The sequence below is a fragment of the Alosa sapidissima genome, chromosome 15 (genome assembly GCF_018492685.1).
Source record: "Alosa sapidissima isolate fAloSap1 chromosome 15, fAloSap1.pri, whole genome shotgun sequence".
NCBI lineage: Eukaryota > Metazoa > Chordata > Actinopteri > Clupeiformes > Clupeidae > Alosa > Alosa sapidissima.
Genome location: NC_055971.1, coordinates 2,883,491 through 2,899,923, shown reverse-complemented (window position 1 = coordinate 2,899,923; position 16,433 = coordinate 2,883,491).

Sequence of the window (16,433 nt, the reverse complement as noted above, 5' to 3'; positions counted from 1 at the left end):
GACCCAGAAGGACGTTTTGTCATCATAAACATCTCAATTCACAATACCCCTTTGGACTTTAATACAGTGTTGGACCCCACAATTGACAGATCTGATCACTCTAAAAGCAAACGAATCTGGCAATCCACAAAAACAATAAAACAGTTCATGAGCGATTCTGGCCTTGGCGATTGTTGGCGGCTTCAGCACCCAGACTCCAAATGCTACTCTTTTTTCTCTCCGGTCCACCACTCCTATTCCCGTATTGATTATTTTCTAACCAGCAACTCTATAATGAAAAATATCTCTGATTCAACAATTCATCCCATAGTCATTAGCGATCATGCCCCAGTTACAATTAAATGGAACATAGCGAACCAACAGCGACCAATTAGCAAATGGCGTTTTAATACATCCCTCTTACAAGACCCAAATTTCATCAGTTTTGTTGGGAGAGAGTGGGCATTCTTTCTAGAAATGAACGGCTCCCCTGAATCATCTCCTTCCCTTCTGTGGGAAACAGGAAAAGCAGTACTCAGAGGAAGAATCATCTCATATTCAGTATACAAAAAAAAGAAGGAAAAAGAAAAGGAAGTAGAACTCAACAATAAAATTAAACAGTTAGAAGAAACCAATGCAAGCAACCCAACTGAAGAAACACAGGCAAAACTTAGGAAACATAAATTCAAACTCAATGAAATACTCAATAAACACACTCAATTTATGATTCACCGTCTAAGGCAGGAAAACTTCCACCATAGCAATAAATCAAGTAAATACTTAGCAAATCAAATCCAACGTAACAAAGAAAAATCAACAATCCCGGTCATAAAGAACTCAGCAGGGAAGCTAACCAGCTCACCTGAAGAAATAAATCATGTTTTTTACCAGTTTTACAATAAACTATATTCTTCAGAAATAAACCCCAACCAGGAATTCATAGACTCTTTCCTAAACAGCATCAAATTACCACAACTCAATGAGACCGAAATAAAAAACCTGGAATCACCTATAACTCAACAAGAACTGTTTGATGCCCTGAAACAGATGCCCGATAATAAAGCACCAGGTCCGGATGGCTTTCCTGCTGAGTTCTACAAACAATTTTGGACCATCTTAGCTCCACTTTTCATCAGAATGATTAATGAATCAAAAAAGAAAGGACGTCTTCCAACTAGTTCCACCACAGCCTCAATTTCACTGCTCCTCAAGCCCAATAAGGACCCAACATTGCCATCCAGCTACCGACCAATCTCTCTCCTCAATGTGGACAATAAGATAATCGCAAAAATGCTAGCACACAGATTAGCAGAGGTCACCCCATCCATTATCCACCCAGACCAAACAGGCTTCATTAAAGGTAGAATTTCATCCACCAACACCCGCAGACTGTTAAATATAATGTATCACTCCACAAATTTTCAAGATAATACCATCATAGCAACTCTGGATGCAGAAAAAGCTTTTGATAGGGTGAACTGGAATTTCCTGTTTTCCACATTAGGGAGGTTTGGCTTCGGGGAGTCGTTCATTAACTGGATTAAACTTCTATACACCTCTCCTTCAGCCACAGTAATCACCAATGGACTAACATCACAAAGTTTCACTCTTCACCGGGGAACTAGACAGGGGTGCCCACTCTCCCCCTCACTATTTACAATCTTCATTGAACCCCTAGCAGCTGCCATCCGTCAGAACCCCCTCATCAAAGGTGTCCAGACTCCATATATGCATCACAAAATCAGCCTTTATGCTGACGACATTCTTCTCTTTCTTCAAGACCCCACAACATCAGTAGAAGAAACCATCAAACTCATTGACACATTCTCTAAAATTTCTGAATACTCAATCAATTGGAATAAATCTGCAGTTCTCCCATTACATCCCAACAGCTGGGATGTGACAGCCAACTCTTCACCTATCCCACTCTGCACTAACTATATCACTTACTTAGGGATAAAAGTCTCCCCCAGGCTGTCAGACTTATTTAGCCTAAATTATTCCCCTCTACTCACTTCAATAGATGATGACCTTCAACGCTGGAAGAACCTCCCATTATCCATCATGGGCAGAATCTCAGTAATCAAAATGACAATACTGCCCAAAATAAACGATCTATTCTCTATGATTCCAACCCAGCCCACCACCCTCTGGTTTAAGTCTCTCGATTCATTAATCACTAAATTCTACTGGAAAGATAAGACCCCAAGGATCAAACTCACCACTCTCCAAAAACCAAAAGCAATGGGAGGACTAGAGGCCCCACACTTCCAGCACTATGCTCTGGCCAACCAGCTCCACTTCATCCACAAATGGCTACACAAATGGCTTACCTGGTTAGACCTAGAACAAACAATCTGTAAAGAAATTAAAATCTCAGATCTCCCTTTCTGCAGTCAGTCGGTCAAAAAACATCCATCCTTCAAAGCCCCAACAATTTCAGCTACTCTGACAGCCTGGTGGAGATTCTACCACATCACTGATTCACCTATAGCACCATCAATTCGCACCCCGATTTGGAATAACCCAGATTTCACCGTCAATAAAAAAACACTTAACTTTCACACATGGATGGGAAAGGGCATCACTCACATTCTTCAAGACAATAATCTGGCCTCATTTTCCTGTTTGGTCCAGAAGCACGGCATCGAGAGTAAACACTTCTTACAATACCTGCAAATTAAATCATCTATCCTAGGAAAAATTAACATCCAGACAGCTAACCTTGACATTCCCCCACCAATCTCAGAGCTGCTTAATATTTCCTCTCCCAAAAAAATACTCTCCCAAATTTACAAAATTATATCTCGTTCAGAAAAAACAATTGGCCTGCCATATCACAAATGGGAATCAGACTTATCAATTACTCCCGGTGCCGACATCTGGACCAAAATGTGCAAAAACATCTACCTCATGACAAAGAATAGTAATCTACAACTAATACAATACAAGGTTCTTCACAGATTCCACTTCACTGCACATAAATTGGCTAAAATGGTGTTTGGCTCGGATCTTTGCACTCACTGCACACAAAATAACCCAGATACATACATTCATGCGGTTTGGCATTGCACTCCAATCAACCACTTCTGGGTGAGTGTCACAAAATCTCTCTCTTCCATCTTTGGCTGTCACATCCCAGCATCCCCTTCCTTATGCATACTTGGTGATACATCCACAGTCAATTTAAGCAACTCCTGCAATAAAACACTGCTGGTAGCGCTGACTATCGCCAAGAAAACAATCCTCATGAACTGGAAATCTAAGAACAAAGCTCACATCACTCATTGGAAAAACTTGTTAACAGACTATATATCATTAGAAAACCTATCAACTACAAACTTAATCAATACTCAGGATACAACCTCTCCTTGGTACCCCTTTATCACCTACTTACAGTCCTGACCCTCTTTGCCTGAGTTCCATCTCCACACCATCATAACACACTTCATCAACAGATACACATATCATCGAACACTGGGCAGGGGAGGGTAGCTGGAACTATTATTGTTATTATTATTATTATTAGTAGTAGTAGTAATATAAATAGCATCCCCTTCTTTCCCTCCCCCTTTTATTTACATTCTCTGATAACTTTACTAATTTCACTCTTTCTCTCTGCCTCTCCCATCGTTATTCTGACGGGGCCCCATTGGATGGCTTGGGAGACTCGGTCCTGGCGGGTCGCTGTGTGGTTTTGGCATTGGTTGGGTCCTGTGGGTTATCTATTGGCCCTGGGCCCCCGGTGTGCACCCTCCTCATACGCTCATGCACACGCCTTGTCCTGGAAGCACACAGCACACTTTACTCTCTTTTAATTGCACTACATGTTAGGTGACATACATCAAACATAAACAAAAACTACAAAACAGGCTAGGGTAAGAGTGGAGTGCAGGTAGATGCCTCATCAGGTCTCTATCTGCATGCTTCACTTATTTTAATGCACACATTGAGGAGGTATACATCTTACACAGGGTAAGTGTGGTGTGCATGGGGAAATCCTGACAGATATTCACCATGCATGCCCACTTCTTTTAATGCTACACTCTAGATAGATCCCTCAACCTAGCCATTCACATACTGTACATATTTAGGTCAAGAGTGGCGTATTGGGTGAAGGTCTGGGGGCGAGGTGTGGTTGGTCGTGGTAGTGGGGGATGTGTGCATATGCTGGGGGCCTGGGGGGATGGGTGGCACGCAGGTCCTCCCCTCTGTCAGCTCGTCGCAGTATAACTGCGGGGGCTGGGTGGAACTGTGGCCATTAATGGGTGCCCAGGTTGGCAATCAGTCAGGCAATCAACCAGGCAATCAGTTATTCCTATTATTATACTTATCTTTAATAGAATAATTACAACTCCTCTCCTCTGAAACCCTCCCTCTCTATGTTCCAGCTTCTCTCCTCCTGGCCCAACAGCAAGCCAGCCTTATACATATGCACACACACACACACACACACATACATCCTCACATACTCACTACCCCTCACCCCCCATCCCCACCCCCATCCCAACACCACCTCATTCACACTCTCAGAGATACCATCCCCATCCCCCCTTCTTTTCATTCCGGTCATCAATTTCATCCCTGATAATCATATCTGTAATCATCCTGGACGCTACTCATCCTTAGCCTTTCTGTTATTAATGTTATGTTGTGTTATGTTTGTGGAAGCCAAGTCAATGTGATGTCTTGTTAAGTTACAGTATGTGTTTATGTAATGTACATCTGTTTGTCGTATGTAGTATTCTTGTGCATGTCGTAGTGTTGCATTTTCTGTAATGTCAATGATGTTTGCAAATAAAAAAAAAACCTGATCCCAAAAAAAAAAAAAAAATACAGAAAAGTGTGCCTTGAGACAGCAAAGACTACATTTCCTGGGTCACGAGATCGACGCACACGGCACACGGCCTGACCCAGCCAAGGTGTCCGCTATAAGCAATCTGACTCCACCCACTAATGTCCATGAGCTGAAGAGAGTCCTCGGGATGGTGAACTATTTAGGTAAATACATCCCGAACCTAGCTGCAGTGGGGCAGCCCATGTACGAACTGCTAAAGTCCAAATCTGCGTGGACATGGGGTCCAGTACAGCAGTCAGCATTCCAACGCATCAAAGAACTTCTTACAACCCCACCCACTCTGGCGTTTTATGATATCAACAAACCCACTGCTGTCTCTGCAGATGCCAACAGCTACGGCATCGGGGGCGTGCTGATGCAACTGCACACTGAGGGCTGGAAGCCTGTAGCCTATTGTTCACGGCGTCTGAGTGGGGCGGAGACCAGGTACGCTCAGATAGAAAAAGAGTGCCTGGCGAGCGTCTGGACCTGCGAACGATTTGAGAAATACTTACACGGCCTAGAGGGGTTCAGGCTGATCACAGATCACAAACCGTTCGTCCCGCTTATGAACTCCAAAGACCTGGATACTGTCCCCATCCGCTGCCAGAGACTCCTGATGCGACTGATGAGGTTCAACCCTACAGCGGAGTATGCACAAGGTAAAACCCTTGTCACGGCAGACGCGTTGTCCAGGGGCCCAGTAGGAGATGCGCAGGATGGAGGCGATACAAACGTGGATGTGGAATGCTACGTAGCATCCATCATCGACAACATGCCGGCTACAGAGGGGAGAATAAACAGCATCAGAGCTGCCACGGCTGTTGATGACACACTACAAGCTGTGACCAGATACATATAGTCCAGTTGGCCTGACCACATAGGTAAGACACATCCAACCGTTAGGGAGTTCTTCCCCATGAGAAACGAGCTGTCAGCTCACCAGGGCCTGGTTATTAGAGGCAATAGGATAGTAATCCCAGAGAAATTGAGAGTGGATGTGTTAGAGCGTATCCATGATGGTCATCAGGGATTGACTAAATGCAGAGACAGAGCTAACTCTGCCGTCTGGTGGCCAGGTATAGCAGCTCACATCAAGCAGAAAGTCTTAGCCTGCCAGCCTTGTCAGGAATAAAGGAGAGCTCAGTCCAGAGAACCTTTGATCTCCACACCTCTCCCGGACAGGCCGTGGAAAAGAATTGGCATGGACTTGTGTGAATGCAACAAACAGAACTATTTAGTTATCTCTGACTACTATTCACGGTTTATTGAGATTCTCCACATGCCCACCACCACTACTGCCCAAGTAGTCACAAAACTGAAAGCTACTTTTGCCCGCTATGGGATAGCACGCCGAAAGAGCGGTGCAAATAGCCAAAGGGATCCTGAGACAAAAGGACCCTCTCCTGGCACTCATGTGCTACAGATCTACTCTGGGAGCAGCACTGGGGTAAGCCCAGCAGAGCTCTTAATGGGCCGCAAGATTCGAACCACTCTGCCTACTCTTGACCGCAACCTACAACCGAGATGGCCTAACAAGCAGAGCGTTGCAGCCAAGGACGCGTCTGAGAAAAGGAAACAAACCCACTACTACAACCAACGCCACGGAGTGAGGAACCTTCCAACACTTAGGGCAGGGCACCACGTCCTCACCAGACTGGACCATCAAAAGTCCTGGGTCACCCCAGCTGTGGTGACTGGCGAGAGCATCACACCGAGATCCTACCTTGTGGAGACATAGCAGGGAGCCACACTTCGCCGCAACCGTCGCCATCTTCAGGCGGTGCCCAGCGTGGTCAGCAGCATCGGGTACTCTGGATCCTCCACCAGAGCAGCCGTTCAGCGACCCAGGGAGAAGCCCCACAGAGGTTGACACCAGCTTGAGCACAGTTGCTGATGGCTTGACTCAGACTAGGTCGGGCAGGTTCAGCAGACCAGTTCAGAGACTGGACTTGTGAAAGGTTGTGTCGCTAGCCTAACTAAAAAAAAAAATAAAAAAAAAAATAAAAAAAAGGGAGGTTGCGACAATGAATGTATTATTAATGTGAAAAGAGTTCCAGCAATGACAATGAATGTATTGTTAATGTGAAAAGAGTTCCAGCAATGACAATCACACTGTGTACTGTGATGTAAGAGATTGGTAATATTGCACTGAGTTCCAATGCAAAGAGTTTCATCTTTAATTAATGGGAAAAGAGTTCCAGCAAAGTCTATTTTGAATGAATGTACTGGTTGGTTTTACAATGAGTTCCAGAAGACCATACACATTTTCCTTTAGTTTGGTAATATAACTTACAGAATATTGCTTTAATAAGGCTTAAGTTATGTTTCTAGCCAATGTTGATCATTTTAGTGTTAAGATTGTAAGAATCTCAAGGGGGAGATGTAATAGAATGATCACACGTAAATGAGGTACCAGGATGTTATACGTCATCATGTGATACGGACATGCGTATATGTGAACCTGAAGTTGACTGAGTAAAGACGTGAGTTAACGTAGAGCCCAAAGTGTGGACATCTTTTTTTACTAGTTACTAAACACATTACACGCTCTGCTGGAGAAATTGTGCATTATGCCATTTCAAATTGTGGGAAAAGGTAACGATAAAGCACATGGATTTGTTTACAAGCTAGCGAACGGTTAGCATAAGTTTGGCAGAACTATGTGGATATTACAAGGTAAGAAACACGATTTAAAACGAGTTTCTTGTTTCTCACTTCTCTTTCGGGGACGGTAGACTCAATGTTGCAAGGTTGGTTTTCCGCCTGGGGACGCTAGGCGCAGCGAGGAAAGTCACCATTTTCACCAGGACAGGTCATTTAACTATCCAAATGATTTCTAAACGGGTTTATTACATTGAAATAGTTGCCAAGTTCTCCTTTAAAGGTACCGTGTGTAAGAATTGAGGTAAAAATATCCAAAAAATGAGCTACACGCATCAAAAGAATGAGAAGAAATAAGGGCGATGATGTCATTAAAAAATGACAAGGTATAGTGCTGCAGAGATATCAACCTGAATTAGCTTGCTAAATCACTAGCCACAGCCCGACAGGTGTCATAATACCAGTTTCGGCCATGGGAGGCAGTATGCGGGCAACATAACCGCCAGCCAAACTGCAATACACGTTTCTCGGTTGTTATTCTAGGGTAAACCAACTCACTTTCTGGAGGTATACTGCCCCCATCTTTTATGGAAAGTGGAGTATGAATTTTGATTTTTTTGTATGAAAAATCAATTTTTTGGCGGACATTACACATGGCACCTTTAAGTGCAAGCATGTTACGATTTCCTTAACCAAAAAAAAAAGAAAATACAATATTTTTGAAGGGGGGGATTTTGAACATCTTGGGGGGGCTTAGCCACCCCAAAAGAGGCCTTACGACGTCCCTGGTGCTCAGTTCAAAATCCAACATCTCTGAGGGGTTGGAGGAGCATTAGAGCCTACAGCATGGATATCTTGCACATTTCGCACAAAGCACAATCAATTCCAAATGATGAAGCTTTTGAGCAACATATACTGCCACTAACCGTAATTTCATGTCAAAGTCAAAGTCTGCTTTATTGTCAATTTCTTCACATGTCAAGACATACAAAGAGATCGAACTTACGTTTCCCACTATCCCACGGTGGAGACAAGACATATTTTACCAATTAGGTCCACAGACAAACATAACATTCAAGTAAACAATATAAAAAGTAAATAAGAAGGCACATACAATGAAGAAATAAGAGCAGCAAAATTTGGGTTGAAATTGTGCAATTGTGCATACAGTAGACAGTCAAAATAATAGTGCAAAAGTCAGGCCAATAAATGGCTGAGGTAGTTCTGTTTGACCTAAGTATGCAAGTGGCATAGTGGTGCAAGTTATGTAAGAGCAGCAGAAGTGTGTTCAGAAGTGTTTTCAGGACAACAGGACAACCACAACAAGTTGCAAAGTGTGCAAGTGTACAAGTGGAGTAGTGCAAGTGGAGTAGTGCAAGGCAGCCATTGTGGGTCCAAAAGTCCAGGATGTTATGTAGCTGAGGGTGGAGGGGGGAGAGGGGGGAGAGAGTTCAGCATCCTAACAGCCTGGTGTATGAAGCTGTTGGTGAGTCTGGTGGTGCGGGAGCGCAGGCTTCTGTACCTCTTCCCAGAGGGCAGTAGATCAAACAAATTGTGAGCGGGGTGACTTGCATCACTCACAATTGTGGTCGCCTTGCGGGTGAGGTGGGAGGTGTAAATGTCCTTCAGGGAGGGGAGTGAAGCGCCAATAATCCTTCCAGCTGTGTTCACTTTGCGTTGCAGGGCTTTCCTGTTGTATTCAGTGCAGCTTCCGCCCCACACAGCGATACAGCTGGAGAGGATGCTCTCAATGGTGCCTCGGTAGAATGTGTTCATGATGGCTGGTGGAGCACTTGCTCGCCTGAGTTTCCGCAGGAAGTACAGGCGGCGCTGAGCTTTCTTCGCCAGTGATGCAGTCTTGGTGGTCCAGGAGAGGTCTTCACTGATGTGCACCCCCAGGAATTTGGTGCTGCTCACTCTCTCCACCACAGCACCGTCGATGGTCAGTGGCAGGTGTTGGGTGTGACCTCTCCGGAAGTCAACAACAATCTCCTTGGTCTTGCTGACGTTCAGCAAGAGGTTGTTGTCCCTGCACCACGTGGTCAGAAGGTCGACCTCCAACCTGTATTGAGTCTCGTCGCCCTTGGTGATGAGACCCACCAGAGTTGTGTCGTCAGCAAATTTCACTATGTGGTTGTTGCTGTAGGTTGCAGTGCAGTCATGCGTCAGCAGGGTGAAGAGTAGCGGACTGAGCACGCAGCCTTGGGGGGCCCCCGTGCTCAGTGTGATGCTGCTTGAGATATTGTTGCCAACACGTACTACTTGAGGCCTCTGACAGAGGATGTCCGGTAGCCAGTTGCAGAGGTAGGTACTGAGTCCCAGTTTGTCAAGTTTGCAGATGAGTTGTTGTGGTATTATGGTGTTGAATGCAGAACTGAAGTCTATAAACAGCAATCTCACATATGAGTCTCTTTTTTCCAGGTGGGTGAGGGCTGGGTGGAGGGCAGAGCAGATTGCATCCTCTGTGGACCATTTGGCTAGGAAGAGGTCCAGGGTGGGGGGGGGGATGGATTTGATGTGTGACATGACAAGCCGCTCAAAGCACTTCATGATGATGGGTGTCAGTGCCACGGGGCGGTAATCATTGAAGCAGGATGGAGCAGTTTTCTTCGGCACAGGTATGATGGTGGCAGCTTTGAAACATGATGGGACGATGGCTTGCTTCAGGGAAGTGTTAAAGATGTCTGTGAAGACATCCTTAAGCTCCTCAGCGCAGTCCTTCAGCGCACGACCTGGGATGTTGTCTGGGCCTGCTGCTTTACGGGTGTTGATAGCAGCAAGTGTCCTCTTCACGCTGTCGGCAGAGAGGCACAGGGGCTGCTTGTGTGGAGGGGGAGGGGTCTTCTGTGGGCAAGTGCTGTTTTGTGCTTCAAAGCGAGCAAAGAAGCGGTTCAGATTGTTGAGCAGAGGGATGTTGCTCTCACAGCTCTGTGGCGCGGGCTTGTAGTCCGTGATGGCCTGAATGCCCTGCCATAGGCTTTGTGCGTTCCTGCTGTCTTTGAAGTGGGTGGTTATCTTGTGAGTGTATTCCTTTTTTGCTTCCTTGATGCCACTGTTCTCATGCCAACTTCATCCAGGGAAGACCTTGAATATTCCAGGAAAACAATAGCAAAATGAATTCTGCACATATTTAAACAGTATTTCTCCATAGATGAAGAGTCCAGGTGTAACATGGCCTGTCTGCAGTCTAGAGTTGTCCATTTAGGTGCATAATGGAATACCTAATACAGTTGAGCAACTGAAATTCTATATCAGGGAGTAATGGGACAGCATTTCATTCTAAAAACTCTAGCAACTGATCTCCTCAGTTCCTAAACATTTACAGAATTAGTCCAAATGTTCATTTTCAACATTTGATATGCTGTCGATGTCCTTTTTGCTGCTAAATATGGGTTTATGGGACTTGTATATTATCATATTCTGTTTATTGTTTTTTTGCATTTTAGACAACATTTTTCTGTTTTGAGGTTGTACATCAAATACTGTACATTATTAGCATCTGCTGAAACTGTCTGCAGTTTTTCCCACTGCATCCATCATCAGAGCTGATACCATCCCCTGTGGTATCTCACTGAAGTCCTCCAATGAGATTCAGTAGGATAGTCTTTGTTAGTCAATAAAAGTTCACACTGGGCATTCAGGTAGAATTTAATACAATGGAAAACTCATCAGTTGTGTCTTCAGTCATATTAACCGCTTTCTATGGAATGCAGGATCATAAATCCCTGTACTTTATCCTTTTTCTAATACTATACACAGCTATTGTGTTTGAAAATGTTGCTTTGATCTGTATTATATACAATGATAAGGCACTACATGAGCCCATGTACTTATTTATTTGTAACCTGGCAGCAAATAATCTTTATGGTAGCACTGCACTTCTGCCTTCATTGTTAAATAAGTTAATATCTTACTCTTATGAGGTATCTCTGACCTGTTGTCAACTGCAAATATATTGCATTCATACATATGCTATCATAGAGTTTACAATTCTGGCAGTGATGGGCTACGATCGTTATCTGGCCATCTGCCAACCACTACAGTATCAGAGAATTATGTCTATAACAAAAGTGTACAGTCTTGTTGCATTTTCATGGTTTTATCCATTGGGTGCATTTGCCCTGTTTTTTACTTTCACTTTGCGATTAACATTTTGTGGTAGAGTAATGGAACGTGTGTACTGCATGAACTATTCTCTTGTCAAGTTGTCCTGTTCTAACACCTCAGTGGATAGTATTGTAGGATTGTTTTCTGTAGTTGTGTATACATTCCCTCAGCTTATTATGATAGTTTATTCCTATGCAAAAATTTTGAAAATTTGCTTTTTTGGTTCTAAAGAATCTAAAATCAAAGCAGTGAAAACATGCACCCCACACATCATAGCGATCATAAACTATAGTCTTGGATGCTTTTTTGAAATAATACAGAGTCGTTTTCCCACAATTAATTTACCTTTTGAAATGCAAATATTTATGTCACTGTACTTTTTGATACTTCCACCATTTCTAAATCCAGTCATTTATGGGCTGAGCATCCAAACTGTGAGAAAAGATATACTGAAATTTTTGTCTTATGAAAACGGATTTGTCATCAAAGTAAAAAATATGTACCGTTAAATTTCAAAAAATAGTTGCTGGAATCTTATAGTTGCCAAGTAGAATGTTCTAATCAGCAGCCCATATGAGCACATGATCCATGCAAATAAATTTGGCTTTAGGTATGAATATACTTTCACATACTTTATTTTATGCAATGATTGTGGTGATGTGTGGTATTCAGGTTGGCATAAAATGCTTCAAGTCATATACCTCTAATCTTTTACATTATTGTGGTTGAGGTTGTGTTTGCTTGAATCCAATAGCTCGATTTTACTTTGCACTTTGCAAATGTATTTAAAGGATATATGTATAGTTTTTTAGTTAAAATATCTAGACATAGCAACAGAGTGAATAACCATTTCAGTACAACTTTGTAACTCAATGCCACTGTATCAAATACAATTCTAGTCTATGGAAGAGTATCAAATGTAAAGATGTATTCAAGACATCTCAAATCCAACAAAATTCTACCTGAAGTCCCTATTAATACAAATCATACCGTTTTGTTCATACAGCATGGCATATTGTTGTAATTGTGATGTTATAAAAATCTCTGTTTCAAGATCAGCATTGTATTATGGATAATGTAGTTGTTAGTTACATAAATAGCCTAACTGTGATGGTATAAATATTATGCAAAATATATGTGTAAAAATGTGCTATATTCAATAATGTGGATTTAATCATAAACAATGATTATAAATATGCACTACAAGGTGTAGGCACTACTTAAATTTCTGATTGACTTGCCAAACCTGAGCATTACCATTGGCATTACCATTACCATTACCCATATTCAACAAGGAAGTGTCAAATCTGTCTGAAACATTTGTAACTCAGGAGAGATTTGTACATGTAGCATAGATTTGTAACTGCAGAATAGATTCAGGCCTGGGGTGGAGAATCGGGAGAATTCCTGGTGGGCCGTTTCCCTTTTGGGCCGGTCAAGGAAAAACATATTGACATTTGTCATGTTAGTCTATCGTAGGCTACTTATGTTCCGCAATCTATGCCTGACATCGTAGCCTCTGCATGGGTTGTAGCCTGGTTGTGGCCTACCATGTGAGGGAGTTCTCCCCTCCCAAAAAGAGTTGGTTGTCCATATAGCCCATCTTTTCCAAAAAGTTTTCTCAGATAGGCCTACCGATAGCTGGGCCGGCCCTACTGCATCGATAAGTGCCAGGGAGGATGGATGGTATAAAGAGGCCCGGAGGGACTGAAAAGGCCAGTTAAAAAAAGAAAGGAAGACATCGGAGGAGGATTTTGCCAAATGTGCCAAGCTTCCAGATTTTTTTAAAGACAGACACTGGCAACTGGTAAGAGAGATAGCAATGATTAGCAATGTAACTAGATGTACCACATAGCGGTACAAAATATGACCGCCGCTCAGTCCTGTACATCCTTTCCCCGAAAATAAATCACACTAATCAATGTGTCTCCATCTTTTACTCCATCCCCCACTCTTGAAACTTTTGTGTATGCTTGTTTGGCATTCCTGTGTGTGTGTGTGTGTGTGTGCGGCTGCACAGAAAGTAGCCTACTGGCGGTGAAAAGGTGAATAGATTGTAGAATAGCCAAAGAAGTTGTAGCATTGTTATAAAACCTTTAAAATCTCTAAACAATCACAAGTAGGGCAGTTCATCACAGTTCATCCATTGCAACTGGATTGATGAAAGGTCACTTACACCTGTAGGCTACATTGTATTTGGAAAAAAGCAAAAGGTATCAGCATAATGTTATATTTTTATGTATGTATTTATGTATGTATGTATGTATTTATTTATTTATTTATTTATTTATTTATTAATAAATTAAATCAACAAAAACATCTCTGTCAGTTCCATGCCGTTTTCAACAGCTATCAAAAACAAAGGTCATTTTTGGATAGATGGATTTTTTGTAGGGATGCACGATATATCAGCGGCCGATAAAACCTATTATTAGCCGATAAGTGAAAAAAGGAAAATATTATTATCGGTCCGATAACAGAATTCTGGCCGATAATTTGCGCCGATATTTTTTAAAGTTCTAATTTAGGCCTACGTAGGGTCCGTCCTGCTACACTGAGCTACTTGAGCTTGGTTGGCTATACTTTTTCCTCAATATAATGTCAGCGGTGTGAATGTATTTCACCACTCTAACAAAATCTGTGGATATGCGTTCATTTGGGAATCTGTGCTCAAAATCCTCTCGTGAATGATCCGCCATTTAACCTTAACAGAGCGGAGCTCAGCCCTATCTTGAGCCGCCTTGTGCTGGTGGGTTTGCACTTTACCGCGCTGGTCGGGGAAACAAATAAACAAACTCGTTAGTGGGACGAGTACATAAGTAGGCCTAGTTCTAAGTTGTGTTTTAGTATTATATTTGCATTACTTTAGCTTGGGTTTTGTATTATTACCTAGAAATATGCTAACCATTCGTGCTTTAGTTCCAGACAGGTCATTATAATAAGTTATTAAAACCTTCGGGGCTAACGCCTTTCATTTCTGCTGCAGCAGGTTGTGCGCAACAGAGTAGACGGACATAAGATACAGTCTGAGGAGTTGCAGCTTTATTCAGTTACCCGCAGTAGAAACTAAACCTTCCCTAAGTTTCCCTCACAAACTCTGATTTGGTCGCTATACTGTAGTTTATTCCAAGCTGAGCCGTTTATGAGCGTTTAGTCCTAAATGAAAACGATTCAAACTCTTTAGCCACTCACTCGCAATTCACTGACGTCAGGTTCACTTAAAGGAGCTACACATGTAGGGCTAGGCTACTGTTATGTTGTTGACTGCTGTACTATTGAGGACTATTATGAGTTCTGTCCATCATTTGATGGTAGGTAAAATTACTGCAATACAATTATGCTTATTAAATGCTTTCCCCAAATCACTTTTCACATATTTTTTTTTTCAAGAGTAATATTATCGGTTATCGTATCGGTATCGGCCACAACAAACCAATAAATATCGGTTATCGTTATCGGCCCTAAAATTCCATATCGGTGCATCTCTAATTTTTTGTGAATGTTTCTTCTTCTGCATAAGATTTTAGTCATCTTTAGTTCATGTGATAGCCTACTTTATTGTCAATGCACAAATTAAGTAACAGTAGTCTGAAACGAAATGCTGTTTTACATCTAACCAGTGGTGCAAATAACTGACATGTCCAAATGGGCCTTGATGAAATGCGTCGCTAGACTGTTCATACACATTTTAATGGGCCAAAGTTGAAGAGCTGTTGTCCGTTGTTGTTCGTGCAAATATAGGCTGATTCATGTTCCCTTGCATTGTGTAACTGAGGTCCATGGCTTGTCTGGCTTTCACCAGACCAAGCTCAATCTTTTAAGAAATCAAAAAATAAATAGCGGGCAGATCAGGCTGGGTTCACCCAGCCTAGTCCATAGGCGCCCGAAATTGTTTAATTTTCCGATTGAGATATCCACGCTCTAAATGCAAAAATGCATCAGGGAGTTATGACAAAACTGTAACTAACAAACTAGATCCTAATAGAAAGCTGTTAGCTTCCCTAAGCTACAGGTAGGCCTATAAGGTAGGCCTATTTACAACATAAATTGTCAATAGGCTATGCTGGCGACACAAATAAAATCTCCTTTGGAAACCAATGGCTTACGCCTTACAGTATCAAGCGGACTTAACCAAATAACTTTCAGTGTCCCGCCGGCGGGACGGTTACCCCCCTCCCCCACCTCCCCCCAACATTCTAAATCAATTGTATGCACCATATTGCTATGTAGCATAGTAATGTTATACACCATTTCAAAGCTTTGGCTCTTGGGAATCAAAAAATGACAACTTTTTTCATGTACAATCTGTATAGTGCTTTACATTCTCAGATATTTTATTATGTCTCAATTAAATTTGATCCAAAATGCCCCCCTCCCCCTCCTCCGCTTTTGGTGATACCCTGACTTCTGGCTGCAGTGTAGCTGCAGCACAATAAGCAGATTTCTTATATTGGGTACTGAAATATTCACAAGAATCCATAGAAATTGAATCTTCATGTTGTATTATCCAATATTAGCTGTACAGATGTATAGTCTATCTTATACACACTCATTGAACCAACAAAGTAAATGCAAAAATAGAGACTTTTTTGTAATTATTCCATATTTTGTGTAGTCAGTCTATATCAGAACACCTGACATACAATCTAAATAGTCCACAAGAAACCTCAAAGTGTTACCTTTCATTTGAGACCAGGATTATGCTTCTACACAAAGGGGTTCATGTGCAGTAAGCATTTGATTGTCAGTATGCATTTTGGATAACAAAAAGTCCTATGGGGAGTATCCATAGGCATTTTACAAAACGCATGGGCATACCTTGGCAAATAATAGTCTAAAGCACTCATATTTTCATTCTATATTGATCAAGTTTTGCACACAGCTTCACAAGACCTGGTGCTAGGGC